Source organism: Equus caballus, chromosome 1 (assembly GCF_041296265.1).
Source record: "Equus caballus isolate H_3958 breed thoroughbred chromosome 1, TB-T2T, whole genome shotgun sequence".
Taxonomy (NCBI): Eukaryota; Metazoa; Chordata; class Mammalia; order Perissodactyla; family Equidae; genus Equus; species Equus caballus.
The window spans coordinates 126119151-126140637 of NC_091684.1; the positions used below are offsets into that span (position 1 = coordinate 126119151).

The following is a 21487-nucleotide window of genomic DNA, read 5'->3' on the forward strand; positions in this document are numbered from 1 at the left end:
GTATTTACCCTGCTTAGTCCTCCACTCAGCCTGTGTCCAGGGTGGGCACTGTGCTGAGTGCTCAGCGGGGGTCCCTACACATGGCCCTGGACTGTAGATGATGTGCCCATGAGAGCATGCTGGATAGGAGGGGAGCGGGCTGTGCTGCGACACACCAAACACTCTCAGCCTGGTGAGTCCTCCTCCCAGGCCCTTCATCTCCTGCCCTTGGGTGAGACGCTCCCAGGACGCAGAAGGCCTCTTCTGACTCAGCCCGGAACAGACACACTTGTCTTGGACCCAGAAGCCAGGCTTAGCTCCTTGCAGGGTGGAGTCTCCAAAATCCTGCTGGTGTATCTCCGTAAGGGGTCTCTTAAAAACAGAGACTCCCCTTTCACACTGTGACAGGGACCACCACACAGGAATGCACGAATCCTGCTCTGCACAGGGCCAGAAGCCTGGACAATGCTGCCAGTGCAGCTCTGGAGCACAGCAAGCCACAGGCATCCCTTCCTTTCATTCCTTACTCGGACTTGAAGTCTGTGAGTGACTGCAGCTGGGGACCAAGGACGGTGCCACATGCACCTCAGGTGGGCATCAGTTGCCTGCAAGTTGGGTTAAGGGACCCCAAGGGGGGTCAGGCACTCTGGTAGGCAGGAGGCCAGGGTTCCCAGCTTCACAGCCTCACAGCCGCCTACTAGAAGAGCAGTGCCCACTCAGCATGCTGGAGGCCCATGGCTGCTGAGTTCCTTTCTCCCTCACATGGCAATGTCTGCCCTTCAGCTTCAGATTCACCCTGACATCTTCTCAACAAGGCCTCTTCAAGGCTGCCTGCAAGGTAGGGTCCTCACACTCTGACATACGAACAGAGCAAGGCTCAGAGGACCCAAGGCCACAGTGGGGACAGAGCCACTGACCCCAGCAATGAGCACTGTGCCCACTCGGATCAAGGCCAGAGGCAAACAGAAAGGTCAATAAAGTGACTTTCACAAGTGTGAGTGCAGGTATTAGGAAGCTGGCCTAGGCCTGAGGGGCAGGAGAGAGGCAGTGAGAGGCAGAGACCCAGACAGAGCCACCCACGGCAGGTAGGCAGTGTGAGGACAGGGGACAGGGCCACAGTGAGCACCCAAGGGAAAAGGTAAGGCGATTTCTGTAAAACATGATAGTCACCACATGCTTGAAACAAAGAACAGTGAATAATACAACTCTTTTTTTTAAATAAATATGATTTGATTGTTTTCCCTGTTTCTGGGCAGCAGGAAGGTGTGGGGGAAGGGAAAAAAGGGAAGCCTCCTCTGTTTGCTGGTAGTTCAGTTAACAGGTAGTAATAGACAATGGGTCCTTGTATAACTCAACAGTCTTAAAAAAAGAAAAAGGAACACTTAGGCTGCAAACAAGTTAAAGCAGTGAGACTGATTTTCAACCTGGTAGGATAGATGGTGCCAAGAGATTAAAAGGGAAAGAGAAAAAAAGTGTGCGTGTGTGATTGAGTGTGAGTGTGTATGAGTGTGTGTGACTGAATGTGTGTCAGAGTATGTGAGTGTGAGTGTCTCCAATAAGCCAGTACCCCTGGGAGAATACAGGCTCCCCGTCAGGATAGCCACTGCAGAGATAAGACAGAATACGGGAGCAAGACCAGACAGGTGCCTTCAGAGATGGGCACTGCAGGTGAGGAACAAGGACAGGTGCTGGGCACTGGCAAGGAGGGGCGCCCTCAGAGGCCCAAAGTCCAGACGGCCCTGCCAAGGCCCCCTGAGAACACAACGTGGAGGCATCCACACCTGAAGGGTCCAGGCCTGGTTCAGACTCCCAACAAGACCTTGGGACAACAGCAGGGCCCGAGGGGTGGTGTCACAGAGCTGCCATCCAGACACAAGGCCTCCTCCGAGCCTGAACAACCTTAGTCTGCACTGCCAGCTGGGGTCAGCCTGGTGCGGGACACAAGGCACAGAGGGGGGCCTTGTATTTTACCAGAGTAGAGGATAAACTTCTCTCACCATGGAGACAGATTTCTTTTCTATCACCATGCCCCTAGTACTGTTCTGGAAACAAAAAACATCTGAACCGCTTTCTGGTTGAATAATCTGCATGCATTTGAAGAAGGGCATTCACCTACCAGTGTACACGGATAAAAATGAAGTGTAGGAGGAAATAGATACCAATTAAGGCCAAACCCAGGGGCGATGGACATCAGCTTGGAGAGGGTGACAGTTTAGAAGGCTGGGTTAAAAACTCTAAGAGAAACAGCTCAAAACACAGACAGTAAGCAAACTTTTTCTGGTTACTTCTGTTTCCAAAATAGCCTCTAAATTTAAATCTTCAGCAAATCAAACATTTAAATCCAATAGATCTCACATATCCAAAAGGACTTCAGTAAATAGTTTCACAGAATCTATAACTTTTATCAAGGCAAGGTCTTAACTAGATAAATTACTGCCCACAATAACAGAAATAAAATTAAGATTGTAATGGTAGGTACCCGCCTATTAACAAATATTAGCCTTCCAGGGGCCGGGAACCAGACTGGGGGGAGGCGGAATGTGAGTGAATTGGGGTGGCGGCTAACTCAGCTCACAAACAGAACCAAAAATTGACCCTGAGGCCCTGGAAGGCAGGCAGCCCTGTCTGCAGCAGCTGCTGGCACCTGGAGGCCCGAGGAAGGGCTGAGGTATGGGGACGCCAACTCAGGGGCAGGACTCACGACAGTAGGAGGCAACGCCAGTGCCATGTGCAGGGGGGGATGGAGTCCATCAGTGACCAAGGCCCAGAGCCTCCCTCTAGGGGTGTCTGTGAGGAGCGTGGCCCAGTGTCAGACACAAGCAAAGTGAGGGTTGCAGGCTCCCAAGAGCCAGCAAGGAGGAGCTCTGCAAGGCACTATAATCTTTGTTTAAAATAGAAACTTTCAGGGCAGCTTGACACCAAGGTTGCAAAAATAGTGAAACCACAGGCGGGAAAATGCAGAACTGATGGCTCTGAGCTCATGTAGGCATCCTGCCTGCGAGCCCCCACAGTGAGGGTGTTTAAGTGAGAGCCGGGAAGCGGGTGTGGCGGGCAGCAGCTGGAAAGATGGTCTTCCCCGCATTTACAACTTGAAAGTATTTCGCTTATCAAACTCTGCAGCATAACCAAACAAGGACAAACTATGAAATATTTCTGCTGACATGGGCAAAGCGTACGCTGATTTTCTTCCTCTCTATATGCAAATAACAGTAATTCCCAGAAGAGTAAAAACATTTGATAGTTTTGTGCAATCTGTTCACATGTAAAATAAATCATCTGAGGAAGGGACACATACTTTATTGAACTATGCCTTTTTCTCTCCCACATTTTAAAACAATGTATCACCAACCTACAGGGAATCCAGCTTGTTTCCCCAGATTACCTGGGGCAGGGCAGGGGTGGAGCTGCTGAGATCACTAGGAAGTTCATAATGAAAACCAAACATCATTTTTTAGCCCGGCTTTACTACTGAGGAAATTCAATGGTTTTAATGCACAAAAAGTTCAAATTCCATTCTCAAAAGCACCACTGGTCTCTTTTGCAATTACCTCAAAAGAACTGCTGCATCAACAGAGAAACAAAAGTCAAGTTTGCCTGAAAATCACAAGGAGGTGAAGTCTCAGAGGGAGCTTGCCTGAGAATCTTGAGTCTCTTGGCCCCTCTCTGCAGGACACTGCTCTCCAGCCCCTCGTCCTCAGTCTGCAGACCCTGCAGCAGAAATCAGGCTGCCCCTGGGACAGGGTCTTCCCAAGACTGAGTGGTGTCTCTGCCTCCCCAATGCCTCCTCCCCAGGATTCCTGCTGCTGCCCCACTCGGTCTGACTGGCCCCTCGCCAACCTGGAGCACTCCAAAGCTGCACTCACGCCTCCACTCTTCTTTTTAATAATTCCTTTTAACTGTGCAAAGCAGGATTCTGATCACGTCACTCTGCTGCTTACATTTGCACTAGCTCCCTCTACCTACAGCTGTGGTTTTCAAACCACGTTCCATGGAACCCCAGGGTGCCCCATGATGGCAAGGGAGAGCAGCCTCACCTTTATCTATTTTATATACTGGGATGCCTCCTGAGATTTGTATGGAAAAACTACTCTGACCTTAAAATAAATCAATCAATGAAAGGCAGAAATGTGTCCAGGATCCTGGAGGGTAAACTCTCAATCCTGAGGTAAAGTCAAGGGCCCTCCTCACAGCCTTCAGCCTTCCTCGGCTCACCCATGCTCAGGCCCAGCCTGACACCGCTGTGCCCTGCTCTCCCACTCCCACCACTTCAAGCAGGTCCCTCAGGAAAATGGAAATGCTCGACACGGCTCCCAGCCGAACACCAAGCACATAGGTAAGCACCACAGAACCTGACTGACTGCCTGATGGATGCTCAGATCACACAGGATTCCCTATGGGGAGATGGTTGTTTGCCTCCATGGTCTGGGATCCAGAGAGACAGTACGGTCTACTAATTAATGAAGGTGTCTTTGTGATTGTGGTAGTCCTTCCTCTTTGACACAGAATCCAGTGCATGTCTAAAAGACATGAAGGGAAGATAAGAGTATGCCCAGTTGAGTACATTCTTTCTGGTAGAACAGAACCAACTGCAGCAGTCTCTGGCATTCAGTGGGTGGTCACACCAACCTTCCAACTAGACTCGAGGGCTCCCCATCCATGGTGACATTGAGACAGCTTCAAGCCCTGGGAGACTGAGCCACACACATGGCTGACACCCGCCACACAGGCCTGCCAACAAACCTCGAGACCCATCCTGCACCAGGATGATGACCTTCTTCACTTCACAGCAGAGAACTGAGCCTGAAGGGCCCTCCATGCTCCCCCAGAGCAGCACAGCTCCCCTACCTTCCAGTGTCTCACACCGTCCCTAAGACCCCAGCTCAGCAGTACAGCTGCCGTTGCTTGAGCAGTCCTGTCTGGAAAGAACAACACAGTGACTGCCATGTCCAGGAGGCCACGCATCACATCAGGGCAGTGCCAGCTTAAACACTTGGCAAAGTAACACCACTGTTCATCATTCTGGCCAGGCCTTCTCAGCCGTCTCCAATCCCTGCTGCTTGACAAGAAAAAGCCTGACTTGGTCCCCTTATGGTATGATGAGCTGCCACAGGCTAGATCTTGCAGGGGTGGAGGAACAGGTCCCACGAGGACCAAGCCCCTGGTCCTGCCTCTCCTGGGCCCTCCCTGTGTGCACCATGCCAGCCTCCTCAGGTCTTCTCCCAGGGTAGAGAAAGCTGTGGGACGATGACCAAAAGGCACACAGACATCACTGGGTCAGCCTTCACCGGGCACCCCACACCACCTGCGTGTGCCCTTTCTTCTCTCCTTGTCCACTCCCTGACAAAGCAAGGACCCTCGCCTCCCACATCTCCATCTAGATGTTTGAGTACGGCTGGGTGTCCACCAGGGTTCTAGAAAGCCCCACAATGGTTCTGGAGCAGCCCAGAGCGATGAACCTCCTCTCATTCCAGGCTCACCTCTCAAGGTCCTCCAGACCAGCTGTGACCCAGAGCCAGACTCTACCTGGAGTCCTCTGAGCTCCTCATGGCATTCAGCCTGAGATCAAGTCCATGACTTCGGTCACCACCTTACCTACACCCCACTCCTCAACTTTTACCAAAGATATTGCTGTTCAAGCCACTCATGCTGAAAGCGTCTGCATGAGCCTTGCTGTTTTCCTCTGTGCCCTGTGACCCCATGGTTCTCACAGAGCAGGTGTCACCAAAGGTCCCAGGTGAGGCAGGAGGTTTTCCCGCAGAGGTACCAACTCTGGAAGCGGAGAAGAAGTGGAGAGAAGGAGAGCTAGCTTCTCAGGGAACCAAAATTCTGATTCTTACAGCCGGCCACCTCTGGTCCTCTCCAGAACTGCAGGAACTCTGCCCAGGCCAGTGAAGCTGTCCTGTGGTTCCTAGCCTCAATGGGACAAAAGCAGAGAGCAGCTCCTTCACTGAGCTCCTGCATATCTTCTCCACCAACATAGAAATGCCTGCAGAGTCCAGAACACCTGAAGAAAGAAAAACACTGCGTGCAGCCTCCCCTTCCAGCCTGTCCTGAGCTCAGTCCACACAAATGTGGAGCTGGACTTTGCCACTCAAGCTTTGTCACCAAGACCCCTCCAGGCTAGATGGCGGCCTCACCTTCGCTTTCACAGTCTCACCAAGGTGCACCAAGGACTCAGACCCAACAGTCCTTCTGAACCTTCTTTTCATGTTAACCATTTAAGTTAAATTTTTCTCTGCTAGGGAAAAGCCTAAGATTACCATCTCTGGGCAGAAAAGTTCAGTATGTATTTTCGGATGACTTTCCCTGCAGCGCATCCCAGGAGGGGATTCTTCAATCACACTACTGTCTTTAAAGCTGCAGGTGATGATCCAGCAATCCCACTCCTGGGTCTTTACCCAAAGGAAACAAAATGACCAACTTGAAAAGATGTCTGTACCTCATGTTCATTGCAGCATTATTTACAACAGTCAAGATATAGAAACAACGTAAGTGTCCCCTGATGGATGAATGGATAAAGAAGTGTATATATATACACACACACACACACACACACTAAAATATTATTCGGCCATGAAAACGAAGGAAATCCTGCCATTTGCAACAACATGGATGGACCTTGAAGACAAGTGAAGACAAGTGAAGCTAAGTGAAATAAGTCAGACAGAGAAAGACAAATACTGTATGATCTCATTTATATGTGGAATCTAAAAAAAAATGAGTTCATAGATACAGAGGACCAATTGATGGTTGCCAGAGGTGGGCACGGGAGGTAGACAAAACAGGTAGATGGGGTCAAAAGGTACAAACTTCCAGTTATAAAGCAAATAAGTCATGGGATGTAATGTAGAGCATGGTGACTATAGTTAATAATACTGTATTATATATTTGAAGGCTGCTAAGAGAGGGGATCTTAGAAGATCTCATCACAGAAAGAAAAATTTCTTAACTATGTGAGGTGATGGATGTTAAGTAGACTCATTGTGGTGACCATTTTGCAATACATACAAATATTGAATCATATTGTACACCTGAAAGTAATATAATGGTATATGTCAATTATACCTCAAAAAAAAAGCCGCAAGTGGATTCCAGCAAAGCGCCCTCCCACAGGGCCTGCAGACTCCAGCACTGAGCCCCACCACAGCACCCACAGATCATTTTCATTTTTACTATTTAATAAATGGAACTGCATCTAAATATTTTTAAAATTTGCATTCCTTTTATTCTTACTAAGGTTGAACACATTTATACACAGTAACTCACGTGTGTGTGTGTATGTGTGTATGTGTGTGTGTGTGTGTGTGTGTGTGTGTGTGTGACTTGCCAGTTTGGTTTGTTTCCCTGTTACTTCATCCTTTGAAACCTCAGTAGTACTTTTCTCATCAACATGCACAGGCACTCACTATACTACTGACATTAAAGACATTAAAACTGTATGAAAGTGGCAGCAAAATTTTTTCCCAGGTCAGGCTACTTGCCTTTCTCAGTCATTGACTTTTTTCTTTGAAACTTCAGTTTTAAATTTTTACCAGATTAACCTTTTTAGCCTTTCCCTTTGGAATTTCCTCTTTCACTTCTAAATTTACCAGATAGGAAGAACTCCACTAGCCTGGCCCAGAGAAGGAAGCAGTTTCTGATCCACAGCCCCATCTCAGCAAACTGCTGACCTATTATCAGAAGTCAAACAATTGCCCATCTGAGAAATAGTTTTGAGGTAACAGGTAATCTCAAAGAATTAACTTAAAAGTAATATTGAGACCCATAAAAAGTTAAATAAACTGATTGATGGTAGGAATTTTTTTATTGGACCTCAGATGCACAATAGTTCTTAAGACCCTGAACTGCTCTCAACTTAGTTATGTTTAATAATGCCATAAAGACAAGTGAAACACTATCTACAACGAAAGCTGGGGTCCTGCCTGTGATCCACAGGGAAGCCCACCTGGGCATCAACCCCTTGCTTTCTTTAGTACAAGTTGCATCTCATCTCTACATATTCTTAAAAGGCACTTTTAAAATTTAGTCTTTATAAAAGTATATTATGCTATATATAATCGTCTGACTTACTTTTTCCATTGTTGTTATATCACCAGCACGCATCCACACTGTTATGTGTTGCTCCAAAGTGCTGTTTTGACAGGTGCATACTACTCCACTGAAAAAAATGGACGACACATCCAGTCTCCAAAGGCAGGTCTTTGTTACTGCGAACTGTGAGGAAAATTCCTGCACAAATACACGTGCAATGAATTCTCTAGGTCAAAGGTCAGTAACGTTTTCCTATAAGGGGCAGAAGTTGATAACTGTCCCGTAGGTATATAAGAGAATACCTTGATTCTTAGGAAATACACTGAGGTGTTTAGGGGCAAATGGCCTCAAATTTATGGTAAAGGGTTTTGTCTGTATGTGTTCTTTGTACTATTTTTGTTTTTGCAATGTTTTGTAAGTTTGAAATTATTTTAAAAGAGTAAAAATAGAATATTCCTCTGGAAACTTTTTGCAAACATAAAAGAGAAGGAATTAAAAATGTTCATAACAGACGTCATAAGTCCTTGAACGGAGGCAAGTTTCAGTGGCTCCTCATTGCCACGACCCTTGGTGGGTTATACACCTGTATTCACTTCAGAGTGAAACACATCTTTCCAACCAGAACACCTGCCTTAGAGATCCTGCGTCTGCCTAGAGGAAGGTTTCGCTCAGAGTCCTTACTGCTGGATGCAAGCTTCCCGATGGAGAGCTGGGCCCAAAATCATACGTCCTCAGGTAGGGCTGTTAGAGAGGCTCTCCCAGACAACTCAGCTCCAAGAGGGATCATGTCAGTACTATCATCCAGAATGCTTTAGACCACTGCAAAGTGTTGGCTTTGTTTAAAAATATAAATACTCCAAATTTCTAGCTTCAATTACTTAATAATTTTACGTTTCCCAGATATTTAGGATTTGAAAGAAATCAGCTTACAGAAAGCAGTGAGAGATCTTAAAAATGTGAAACCATTTCTACTTCTGGCCCAGAAAAAAGCAGCAAAACTCCAACACCATTTATGTTGTTAAAGAGAACTCCTAACTCTTGGAGAGAAGTCAGAAGCATTTATGAAGATGAAATCCTGCACGTGGGGTTTGCTCCCCAACAGTGCAGAGTGAGGCAGGGGTTACAGATGAACCGAGACTACCACCGAGGGTTGACAACACTATTTTCTGTGCCTCTGTCCATTTTGCAATTGCTCACAAAGAACAGTTTAATATACATACATACAAGATTTCACGTTTCGGGCTGAGCTAGAGTGTGCAGTCACCCCCTTGTCCCTGCAGTGATGAGGCCACAGCTAGTGGCTCTGCAGATAGAAGGAGCCCTGAGGCCTGACAGATAGCCTGGCAGTGCTCCTACCCACTTAAAAATGTCTAGTTTTAATTGCCTACATCTTTTTTTCCAGTGATAATTAAAAAGTCTTCAAGAGGTAGGAGTTTTTTGCAAACAGACATTTTCAGGCTGCTACAAAGCTGATAAGGTGAGTACTTTATTCAGAGAACCATAAAATCCTAAGAATGGTCTCCTCCCGCCCAGCACCCCAGAGTCCCCAGGGAGCTGAAGTACGAGCTGGCTGACCTCACCCTGACTCGGTAGAGCTGGGGTGCTCTGGGCACCAGCATTTTTAACACCCTGCCCACACCACCCCCTGTTGATTCTGAGGTAGGAGTCTCTTGGGCCCACACTTTGAGAAACTGTTTAAGGGCAGTGGTCTCCAAGGTGGGGTACACCATATAATCCTTTGAAATGATGGAAGAAAACACTAGAGCAACTGTATTTTTACCTAACAGGGACAAGGAATTAAGCCTCCCTGATAGTTACATACCTAGCCTCATGGAGCAGCAGAAGCCCAAGGCTGTGAGGGATCATGGGAGCCCCATGATTGAGGGGCCGGCCCAGGGGATTGAGAAGTGCTAATGGTAATAACAAGTTTATATAAATGAACTGCTATGGAATGAAGTGTGTCCCACACCCCAAATCCATATGTTGAAGCCCTAACACCCAATACCTTAGACTGTGACAGTAGGGGAGATGGGTCTTTAGAGAGGTAATTAAGGTAAAATGAGGTCACAGGGTGGCCCTGACGCAATACGACTGGTGTCCTTATAAGAAGAGATTAAGACACAGACAGGCACAGAGGAAAGACCATGTGAAGATACAAAGGGAAAACAGCTGTTTATAAGCCAAAAGGAGAGGCCTTGAGAGAAACCACCCCTGCCAACACCTTGATCTTGGCTTTCTTGCCTCCAGAATTGTGAGAAAACAAATTTCTGTTGTTAAAGTCATCCAGTCTGTGCTAATTTGTCACAAGAGCCCTAGCAGACTAATACACAAACCCTTTGGAAAGATTTTGTTCCTGCCAAGATTCTGGGGATGGAGGGAGTCAGGAGTACTGGCAGCCTCAGACAAGAACAGGCCCCCAGTACAGTTAACCACCGCCTCACCTTGCTCCAAGTGTGTGGGCCTGGGGGTCTAAAACAGCTGGCACAAGGCTGTCGCAACCAACAAGCAAATACAACTCTGCCTTCTACGACTTGGTGGTGTCTTCTTCAAACTCTATTACCTAATATTGACTGTGCACACTTTATGATTGACCCAACATGCCTGGACAGAGACTCTGCTTACATTTACAAACACAGACACCAACTGCAGAAGATACTCAGAGACACTTTAGGGATGGAGCGAGCAGCCGAAAACGACTGGGACGTGAAATGCTGTGCTTCCCAAAATCACCTCTTTTAATTTAAACTCTTCAAGCAATCTGAGGTACGTGGAAGCATCAACTTGGGCACGTGGGTGGGGACATGGGACAAGGGGACAGTGCTCCCCCATCACCCCTACCTGGGACCTGTTGGCTGAAGGGCAAAACGCTGTGAACCAGCATGAGGCTGCAATCAGCAGGGAATCCCCAGTTCTAAATCTTGGAGAGCTGCACAGAACGTGAAGATAGCCTGGACAGACCACAGCTAGCCCAGGTGGCTGAGGGACCTGGGACAACTTACTTGGACTTCAGGTGTGTGCGTCCCCTCCTGTGGTTAACGGGTGATAACAGGACCTTCTGGGACAGCCAGGAGGGCTGTTCAGCAGGGGTGCAGTAAATGAAATCATGAAGCTTCCGAGGCGCAGAGTTCTAAGCACACTTCCAAACACTACACCATCCTGGCTAACTATGCAGGAATGCACCTGACCTATGTAAAAAGGGAGAATTCAGAGGGAACTCGAGCTTTCATGGTCGGAGTCTACAGGAAAGGTGTATGTGGGGCTGCATCTTTGCACACACCTCCCAAGGCCCACAGGGTCACAGTGCCCGGGGCCACCCCACCCTGGTCTGTTGGGGGACCCCCAGGATGAGTCACATCCCAGAGGTCTGATAATACAGCACATCTCCCCTCCTTTTTTGACCTTGGAGCAAAATCAGGGCAACTGAGAGTTCTAGAAACTTAGCAAGAGCCCTTTCAGAATTGTAACCAATTCCACACAATCTATGAGGTAAGCCCCAAATGTGCAACTGGAATACAAATGATACAGAGAGAACTCAGTACAGGGTCACATGGAAGTGCAGGCAGGAGGCCACATCTCCTGTGGCTGTTGTCCCAGAACTCACCATCCTGGCAGAGGCACCCTGAGTGGACTGACCCAGCTCTGTCCACCTCCAGTGCAAGCTGAGAGGGTTACAGCTCCTCATAGCTCTTAGAGTGTGCAAGTCTGACAGTGACGATATGAAAGGACATGTTCCCTTTTCCTGGTGAAGGGAGGGTGGACGTGTTGATTCTCCCTTTACTCAGCTGGCAGCTCTACAAGGCAAAGCCCCTCTCCCCGTCCACCCTTTGCATGGTGCTTACCTCGCAGTATGCACTCAGCCAATCTTTGTTGGAGGCAGCAATTATCTAAAATGCAAATTACTACAGTACAAAATAAAAATTACCTCCTGTGATGGTTAATTTTATGTGTCAACTTGGCTATGCTACAGTATGATCTAGTTTTTGATCAAACACCAGTCCAGATTTTGCTGTAAAGGTATTTTTCAGATGTGATTTATATTTAAATTGGCAGACTTTGAGTAAAGCAGATTATGCTCCATAATGTGGGTACACCTCATCCAATCAGTTGAAGTCCTTAAGAGAAAAGACTAAGGTCCTCCAAAGAGGAAGGAAATCTGCCTCCAGGCTGCTTGAGCTGCAGCATCAGCTCTTCAGTGGCTCTCCAGCTTGCCTAATCTGAATTCAGACATGCCAACCTCAACAATCATGTGAGTCAATTACTTTAAATAAATAAATCTCTCTCTAGATATAAACATCCTATTGGTTCTCCTTTTCTGGAGAATCCTGACTAATACACAGCTCCACTCCCATCAAGCAAAGGAAAAAACACAATTTCTGTGTACAAAAACCTGATCAGTGCGGCATAAAATTCTGGCTATGAAAATCAGGTTTTACGACAGAATACAATGCTCTCTAATTGTTTTCTCCCGCTGTGGAGCAAAATCCACCCAAGGGAGAGTAAAGAACAGGGCCTGACAAGTTTGGCTAGTGGAGTATCTGAGTTATAAATACAATTCATACATATGCTGGTTTCAAGGTCACAGACGCTATCACTGTCCATTTGTCTTATTCACAACTAAAACATCTGAAAGCCACAGTTGAAGGCCTATCATTTCTGTCACCACAGCCATGCACAGAGGTGAGGCAGAAATGATGAAGTTGGATGGGGGAGTAATCAGGTAAATGAATGCTCAGTGAGCTCCTGCTGAACAGCACAAATGCACACCAGGCTCAAACCAACACAGAGGTAAAGAATACATTCCTGTTTTCTTGAGCACGTGTTCTGAGAGGCCTTTAACACAAAAAATTCATATCAATGCAAATCTTATTCCTGGAATGCTCTGTAATCCCCCTACTAGATAATCTGAAATCAAGCCAGAGCTGCCATGTTTAAGCCCCACTCATGGCCCCAGGTTCTCCACTGGCTCCTGCACAGCTGCTGTACTTAAACCCCCCATTTGTAGCCAAAGGTTCTCCAGATATAAGATATAAAGAGAACAAGTAATAAAATGGCAGATGTAAATCCTCCCACATAAGTATTCACATTAAATGTAAGTGGACTAGACAGTTAAAAGGCAGACATTGACAGAATGGATTAAAAAAAGAACCAATTACATGTCCATGACAGACACATTTTAAATTCAAAGATACAAATAGAGTGAAACTAAAAGGATGGGAAAAGATATACCATGCAAAGAGAAACTAAAAGTGAGCAGAAGTAGCTATACTAGCATTCAACAAATATCAGGCAAAACAGACTTGAAGACAAAAATTGTTACTAGAAACATTATGATAAAAGGGTCAATCCATCAGCAAGATGTAACAAGTATAAACATATATTCACCTAACAACACAGCCTCATAATACATGAAACTGCAGAGGACATGATCTTCTATGCCGAAAATCCTAAAGATTTCACAAAAGAACTGTTAGAGCTAATAAACGAATTCAGCAAAGCTGGAGGATACAAAAGTAACACACAAAAATCAGCTGCATTTCTATACGTTAGCAATGAACTATCCAAAAAAGACATTAAGAAAACAATTCAATTTACGATAGCATCAAAAAGAAAAAAATAAGAATAAATTTAAGCAAGGAGGTGAAAGATTTGTACACTAAAAGTTACAAAACTGCTGAAAAAAATTAAAGACACAAATAAATGGAAAGCTACTCCATGTTCACGGATTGGGAGACTTACTATTGTTAAGATGACAATATAACCCAAAGCTATCTACAGATTCAACGCAATCCCTTTCAAAACGCCAACAGCAGTTTCTGCAAAAACAGAAAAAGCCATCCTAGAATTAATATGAAATCTCATGGGACCTAGAATAGCTAAAAGAATTTTGAGAAAACAACAAAGTTGGAGGACTCACACTTACTGATTTCAAAACTTCCTGTAAAACTACAGTTAACAAAACAGTATGGTAGGGGCTGTTGACCAATGAAATAGAGTAGAGCCCAGAAATAAAGCCTTGCATATACGATCAAATGATTTTCAACAAGGGTGTCAAGACCTTTCAATGGAGAAAGGACAGTCTTTTCAACAGACAGGGCTGGGAAAACTTGATGCCCAAATGCAAAAGAATTAAACTGGACCATTACCTTATACTACGTACAAAAGTTAACTCAAATGAACAAAAAACCCTAAACATAAGAGCTAAAACTATAAAACTGTCAGAAGAAAATATATGGAGAAAGCTTCCTGACACTGGATTTGAAAAAGATTTTCTGGGTATGACACCAAAAGCACCGGCAACAAAAGAAAAAATACATAAACTGAACATGAAAATTAAAAACTTTTGTTCAGCCAAGGACACTATCAACACAGTGAAAAGACAACCCCCAGAATGGGAGAAAATGTTTGCAAATCGTATATCTGATAAGGGATTGATATCCAAAATATATAAAGAATTCTTACAACTCAACAGCAAAAAAACATGATTAAAAAATGGACAAATGACTTGAATAGACATTTCTCCAAAGAAGATATATAAATGGCAAGTAAGTATATGAAAAGATGCTCAATATCACTAATCATTAGGGAAATGCAAATCAAAACCAGAAGGAGATACCACTTCACACCCATTAGGATGGCTATTATCAAAAAACCAGAAAGTACAAGTGTTGACTGCTGTAGAAAACAGTATGACAATTCCTCAAAAAAACTAAACACTGAATTACCATATGACCCAGCAATTCCACTTCTGGATATATTCCCAAAAGAAGTGAAAACAGGGTCTTGAAGAGATATCTGTACACCAATGTTCACAGCAGCATTATACAATAGCAAAAGGTGGAAATAACCCAACTGTCCATCAACAAATGAATGGGTAAAGAAAATGCAGTATACACATACAATGGAATATTATTCAGCCTTAAAAAGGAATTAAATTCTGATACATGCTACAAAATGGATGACCTTGAAGACATTATACTAAGTGAAATAAGCCAGATACAAAAGGACAAATATTGTATGATTCCACTTATATAAGATATCCAGAATAATCAAGTTCACAGCCAGAAAGTAGAAGGGTGGTTACCAGGAGCTGGGGGAATAAGGGAGTGGGGAGTTAGTGTTTAATGGGCACAGAGTTTCAGTTTCTGATGATGAAACAGTTCTGGAGATGGGTAGTGGCGATGGTTGCACAGCAATGTAAATGTACTTAATGCTCCTAAACTGTACACTTGAAATGTTTAAAATAGTAAATGTGAGGTCATCTATATTTTATTACATAGAAAACATCAGGTAAGGAGATTTCCTCAATTTATTTTTGTTTTTAAACATTTTTTAAGCTATTCTAGTTTATTTTATCCTTCACATAAATTTTAGAATCAGCTTATCTTTCATCCATAAAAACATCCTGTTGACGTTTCTTAAAAAATTAAACATAAATACCTTATGACCCAGAAATAACACTTCAAGATTTCTACCCAGAAGAAATTAAAACATATGTCCACATAAAGACTTGTACATGAGTCTTCACGGCACCACTATTCATACTGGGCAAAAAAGTGGAAACAAACAATAGTTCATCATCTGGTGAATGGATAAACAAAATGTGATATATCCATACAATGGAATACAATGCAACCAAAAGAAATGAAACACATGCTACAACAGCAATGAATCCCAAAAAACATTATGCTAAGTGAGAGAAGCTGCACATAAAGACCACAAATTGTATACTTTCATTTATGTTAAATGTCCAGAAAAGGCAATTCTATAAGAGACAGAAAGTAAATTAGTGACTAGCTTCAACAGGGGTTAGGAATGGGGATTAACTGTCAAAGGTCACAAGGGATCTTAGTGGGTTGATGAGTATGTTCTAAAACTGGATTACGGCAATGACTGCACAACTCCATAAATCTTCTAAAAATCACTCTACACTTAAAGTAGGTGAATTTTATAGTACGTATATTATACCTCAATAAAGTTGTTTAAAATATTTTTTGCTAGGATACTTGATTGGAATTGTGTTAAATCTATAGATCAATTTGGAGACAACTGACATCTTTACTATACTGAGTGTTCCAACCCACAACCATAATACGCCTCTCCATTTATTTACATGATCTTTGATTTCACTCATTAGCATTTTGTAGTTTTCAGCATACAGATCCCGTACGTGTTTAATTAGATTTATATCTAAGTATTTGATTTTTTTAAAGGTACTGAAAACGGTATTTTTAAATTTCACTTTTTAACTGTACATTGCTAGTATATAAAAATAAGATTGACTTGTATGTGTTGACTCTATTTTGTGACCTTGCTAACCTCACTTACTAGTTCTCATAGTTTTTTTCATAGATTCCTTGGATTGTCTATGTAGATAATCATGTCGCCTGCAAATAGAGACAATTTTATTTTCCCTTTCCAATCTGCATGTCTTTTATTTCTTTTTCTGACCTTGTTGCACTGGCTAAAATAAAGTTTTAAAATTACATACGTGTCATTAATCCATGCTATACCTGTGGCTGCTAAATTTTGGGTGCAAGAAAGAGCAGCTGGGACAAGTTAGCTACTTAGAAATGGACACTATAAAATCCATTTTTCTAATATAAAAGCTCTAGAAAACATAGCACTAATAGTAACTGTTCCTATATCATACGGTACTTTTCCCATACTATCTATCTTGATCTTCATAACAATGTAATAGGTACATTTTCCATGTTACTGAAGAAGGAAAATGGGCCAAGGTAGGCAAAGCAAGGTGCCCACCTGGGCTCAGGTGATCCTGCTGGAGCAGACATCAATAACAGTCAGAGCAGCAGACTTGCCAGGACCCACTAGATCTCACCTGCTGAAGTCTCTGTCTTTCTTCCCACTGGCTAGCTGGGTGGCCCCGGGCACTGACTGAGCTGACCTCTCTATAAGCTCGTGCTAGTAAAACACAGATCAAAAGCCAGGACACAGTCATACAGTGAAAGTGGCTGAGGGAACACTGGCCCACCTGGGGGAGTGGGAGGCAGTTGAGCTCCTGGAGTAGCACCTGAGCAAGCAAGGTGCCTTCAAAGAATCATAGGTGAGTCATTCAGTAGGTGTGTGAGAGTCAGGTCCCAGGGTCTAATATTTTGGGGAAGGTATTTTTAGCAATTCTTTCTAATTTTTAACTCAGAGTGTGTCAGTGAGATGGTTGGATTCAAAGTCTGGCTCTGCCACTTACCAGGCATGTAACCTTGGACACATACTTCATCCCTCTTTGTCAGTTCCCTCATCCATAAAGTGAGAATAATAATTGCACCTACCTTTGAAGGTTGTGAGAATAATTAGTATGTAAAGTACTTAGCAGTTTACAAACTATAGCCCACTGCCTGTTTCTGTAAATAAAGTTTTACTGAAACATGGCCACACCCATTCATTACATATGGTCTATACTGCTTGGTGGTTCAAAAGCAGAATGGGGTAGCTATGACAGAGACCATACGGCCCATAAAGTCGTAAACATTCACTGTCTGGACCTTTACAGGAAAAGTAACCCTGGCTTAAAAAAACGCTGGAGCAAAGTAAGTACTTAAGAAATGTTAGCTATTATTTAAACCCAAATTCACTTCCAGAATAATAAACTTGAGTACGTGCACAAAGATATAGACACAAGCAATGATCACGGTGATGAGAAACGTGAAATAACAGTGTTAAACAGGATGCTGATTAAATAAATTATGGTACCTCTATATATTAGAACACCATACAGATAGTAAAAAGAATGAGGAAAATCTGCATATATATACTATATATGCCAACATGTAGAGATCTCCAAGATCATTAAGCGAAGATCATCAAGTGAAAATGTATGAAGATATACGCAATATAATCTCACTGTTACCAAAAGAACACAAAAACCAAAAACTACGTGTAAGAACAAAAAAGGCTATATACTATGATAGACATATTGAGAGAATTAGTATACATCATTCTCTGTATAGTTTAAATTTTTTAATGAGCTGGAGTTTTGTAATTTTTATCATAACTTAAAAATATTATTTGAATCTCTCTGGTTGTACCTTAGAACTACACTTTTCAAAGCTTCATGTCTTTACCACTCAGGGACAAACTAAAGTATGGTCAGTCTCAAATGCATTATGCTAAGTGAACTAAGCCAGAGTCACAGACCACATATGACACTCCAGAAAAAGAAAAACTGTAGGAATGGAGAACAGCCAGCTCAGTGGTTTCAGGAATTGAAAATGAGGGGGAGGGTTGCCTACAAAACACAGCATGAAAGAATTTGGGAGCCATGGAACTGTTCTTTATCTTGTTTGTGGTGGGTGTCACACGACCCCTTGCATTTGTCAAAACTCATTGAACTGTACGCCAAAAAGTGAATTTTACTATATGTAAATTTAAAAATAAGTTCAAATAAAACACTACAAAAAAGAAAAAACCTCGGGGAGTAAATTTTCTTTGAGCGACCTACCAGCATACAAACATATAGGAAATGTTTCCACCACGATTCCCTGTTTGCCTGTCAGAGAGATGATGCCGCTGGGGAAGAAGGCAGCAGCAAATCGAACAGCATTAGCACCCATCTTCCCACTGAAATCCTACAAATGCATACCTTCAGTGGCCACGTTTATTTAAAGCATGATTACTTCTTACTGTGCCTGCATAACTACGCTTTACATGGAAAACCACTAACGACCTGCAGGGATAAGGGAGACGACGCTTGGGACCCTCCCTGGTCCGAGCACAGGAGCACGCAGCGTAGAGGCTGCCACCGCCGGCTCAGGAACCTGGACAGGATTCTCTAGCACAATCACCACGCTGCTCCGAGTTGGTGACGAGTTGTCAACCACAGCAATCTGAGCTACAGAGTCGGGTATCACTGCTGCTTCAATCACAAATCATTTAAGGAATCATGTTAGACAATGGCCAAGAAATACCACCGGGCTCACGAAGCTTTCCTGCAAAACCCTGCCCGATGTGGGCCACATTACCCTCTACTACTAGAAAAGAAACACTCCAAAGTCCCAGTCGACCACAGAAGCGCAGATCACCCAAGACTGGGTTTAATAAGCAATCGCTATCCATCCCGTTTACACATAATACTAGAGTGTACATGGTCCGCATGCCTCTTTCAGCTTAAAAAACGCTCCTTAAACCCCATTTCCAAATTACTCTTCAGCTCTTTTTCTTATGCCCTCAATGTGCTGCAAATTAAGCGCACGCATTTTAGGCTTAAAATACACAATTCATGGCTGCGCGGAACAGCGCTTCCCACGTAACAATCCTGGTTCCTTAACAAAGCCTCAAACTCATCTCTCCAAGAATCTGAAAAATGATTTCGCTTGGCCAGTCTCCCTCATTTCCTCCGAGAGGGACACAAAGCAAAAACTGGTTCGGATTTTGTCGCACGACCTTCGTGCAAGCTTTCTGCCCCTTACTTTCCAACAATAACTGCAAAACACCAACGTACCCCTTCCCACTGGAGCTCTGCCACGTGCCGGGGACGCGGGAATCCGGGATCTGGGGGCGCGCGGTCAGGAGACCGGGGGCGGGGGACGTGAGAGCCAAGGCCGAGCGGACAGGGAGAGCAGGGGCCGGTGGTACGAGGGTCGGGGGTACAGCGGCCAGAGCCGGCGTGCGGAAGCCGAGGCGATCCGAGAGGCCGCGCCTCCGGGGAGGCCGCACCGCTGAGGGCCAAGTCCTGGCCGCTCGCGGGGCCCCGGCCCGGCACCGCCGTCGCCCTGCCCGACCCGGTTCAGAGGGCGGCCAGGACCCCACGGGGGCAGCAGGACGGGGCGGGGGCAGCAGCGTTTCTCACCTGGGTCCGCAGCAGCAGCAGCGGCGGCTCGGGGGTCCGGAGCAGGCCCTGGGAGTTTCCTGGCTGAGTGAGTCACTCGGGCGGGCCGGGAATGCGCCAGGAAACACCCGGCCTCCTCCCCTTCCTCCCGGGGCGGGGGCTCTCCCGGCTCGGCCTCTTCCTCCCGGCGCTCCTCCTTCTGAGCTCGGCCGCGGCCCTGTCTGCTCCCTGTGTTCCCTACGCACTTCGCGGCCCCCGCCTCCCGGGAGCCCGCCGGGGCACGCGCGCCCGACGCCGGTCAGTGGGAAGACGCCCGAGCGGGGCTGGCCGCGCTTCCCTCCAGCTGCCGAAGGTGTTCCCCAGGGAGGAGAGGCCCCGAGGGTCACCTGCTGCTTTATGCGACCTCAGCTCTGCCTGGGACCGCGAGGGGAGGAGGGGGGCAGAGAGATCAGCGAGGGGCTTCCCCGTGGTAGCCGCCCGGCACTAGGCGTAAAAGGAACGGGGATTTGTACCCTGTTCCCAGGGCTCCACGGGGTTTGTGCGGTGGGTGGGATGAACCCAGGGCGCGCTGGCCGGGCGCCCCACCACCAGGGAGGAGGAGCGCACACCTGCGCCCCGAGGGACGGACCACAGCAGGGGGCCGGGGGCCGGGTGCGACAGGTACAAGCCACCAGAGCCTAGCCAACTAAGAGAAAATGACCTCGTCGAGCCCCTGCAGTGATCACAACTGTACAATCCCATCTCCCCTCTGAGCCAGGAGCAAATGCATGTGCCTGCTTGTGAGAATTGCTGACAGAAGAAAACCCGACTTGCATTAGTCCCCAAAAAACAATCTTGAGAGAGGCAATTAAGCAACACATCATGTGGAAACGCTGAGAGGAGAGAGCTTGTCACAGGCGTGCTTTGGAGAAAAATTGCTCTGAACTCCCACTCACCCCCAACTACCCTCTCCCCCTTCACCCTCCGTCCCAGATCTAATGGGGAACAATAATGATGGTCATCAGGTATTCTAATCTGGCCACTGAACTGTGAAAACCAAAAGACATTTGATTATTCCCTGGCCGTCCTCGGATAATGCAAAAAGTTAACAGCAAATGGATCCTGACTAGGCCAGAGTCTACCAGTTGTCTAAATATTCAAACAACACTTTTTCTAGGAGCTCCCGGAGGTCTCTTACACTCCTGCAAAACATGGACTTCTAGTGACTTTCTGGTTCCCAGGCTACACATTTTCAATTACTACTTCTTTCTGCCCAGGGCTGAGCCTCAAAGTTAGATTCCAAAGGGCTTTTTTAAAAACTGTAGGGGCCGGCTCCGTGGCCGAGTGGTTAAGTTCGTGTGCTCCGCTGCGGTGGCCCAGGGTTCTGATCCTGGGCGCGGACATGGCACCGCTCGTCAGGCCACTTTGAGGCGGCGTCCCACATCCCACAACTAGAAGAACCTGCAACTAAGATATACAACTATGGGGGGGGGGGGGGGGTTGCGGAGATAAAGCAGAAAAAAAAAAAAGATTGGCAACAGTGGTTAGCCCAGGTGCCAATCTTTAAAAATAAATAAATAAATAAAAATAAATAAATAAAAAAAATAAAAACTGTAGGTGAAGTGATAGAATACAAACTCAAGGTATAATGTGATAATTTAAAAACATTGTGATCCCTAGAGCAATTAATACAAAATAAGAAGCATAGATAAAATT

At 45.4% G+C, this 21487-nt stretch overlaps 1 protein-coding gene across 2 annotated transcripts in view; it reads right to left on the reverse strand.

Annotated features, from left to right (window-relative positions):
• The window catches only part of LOC138917096 (cytoplasmic FMR1-interacting protein 1), an 87581-nt gene extending 67551 nt beyond the window's left edge, over positions 1–20030 (reverse strand). For both annotated transcript variants that reach the window (XM_070231677.1, XM_070231679.1), the window contains exon 1: positions 19814–20030. The gene's annotated coding sequence lies outside the window, so the exon portion shown is untranslated. The remainder of the gene's footprint in view (positions 1–19813) is intronic.
• Positions 20031–21487: the final 1457 nt, after the last annotated feature.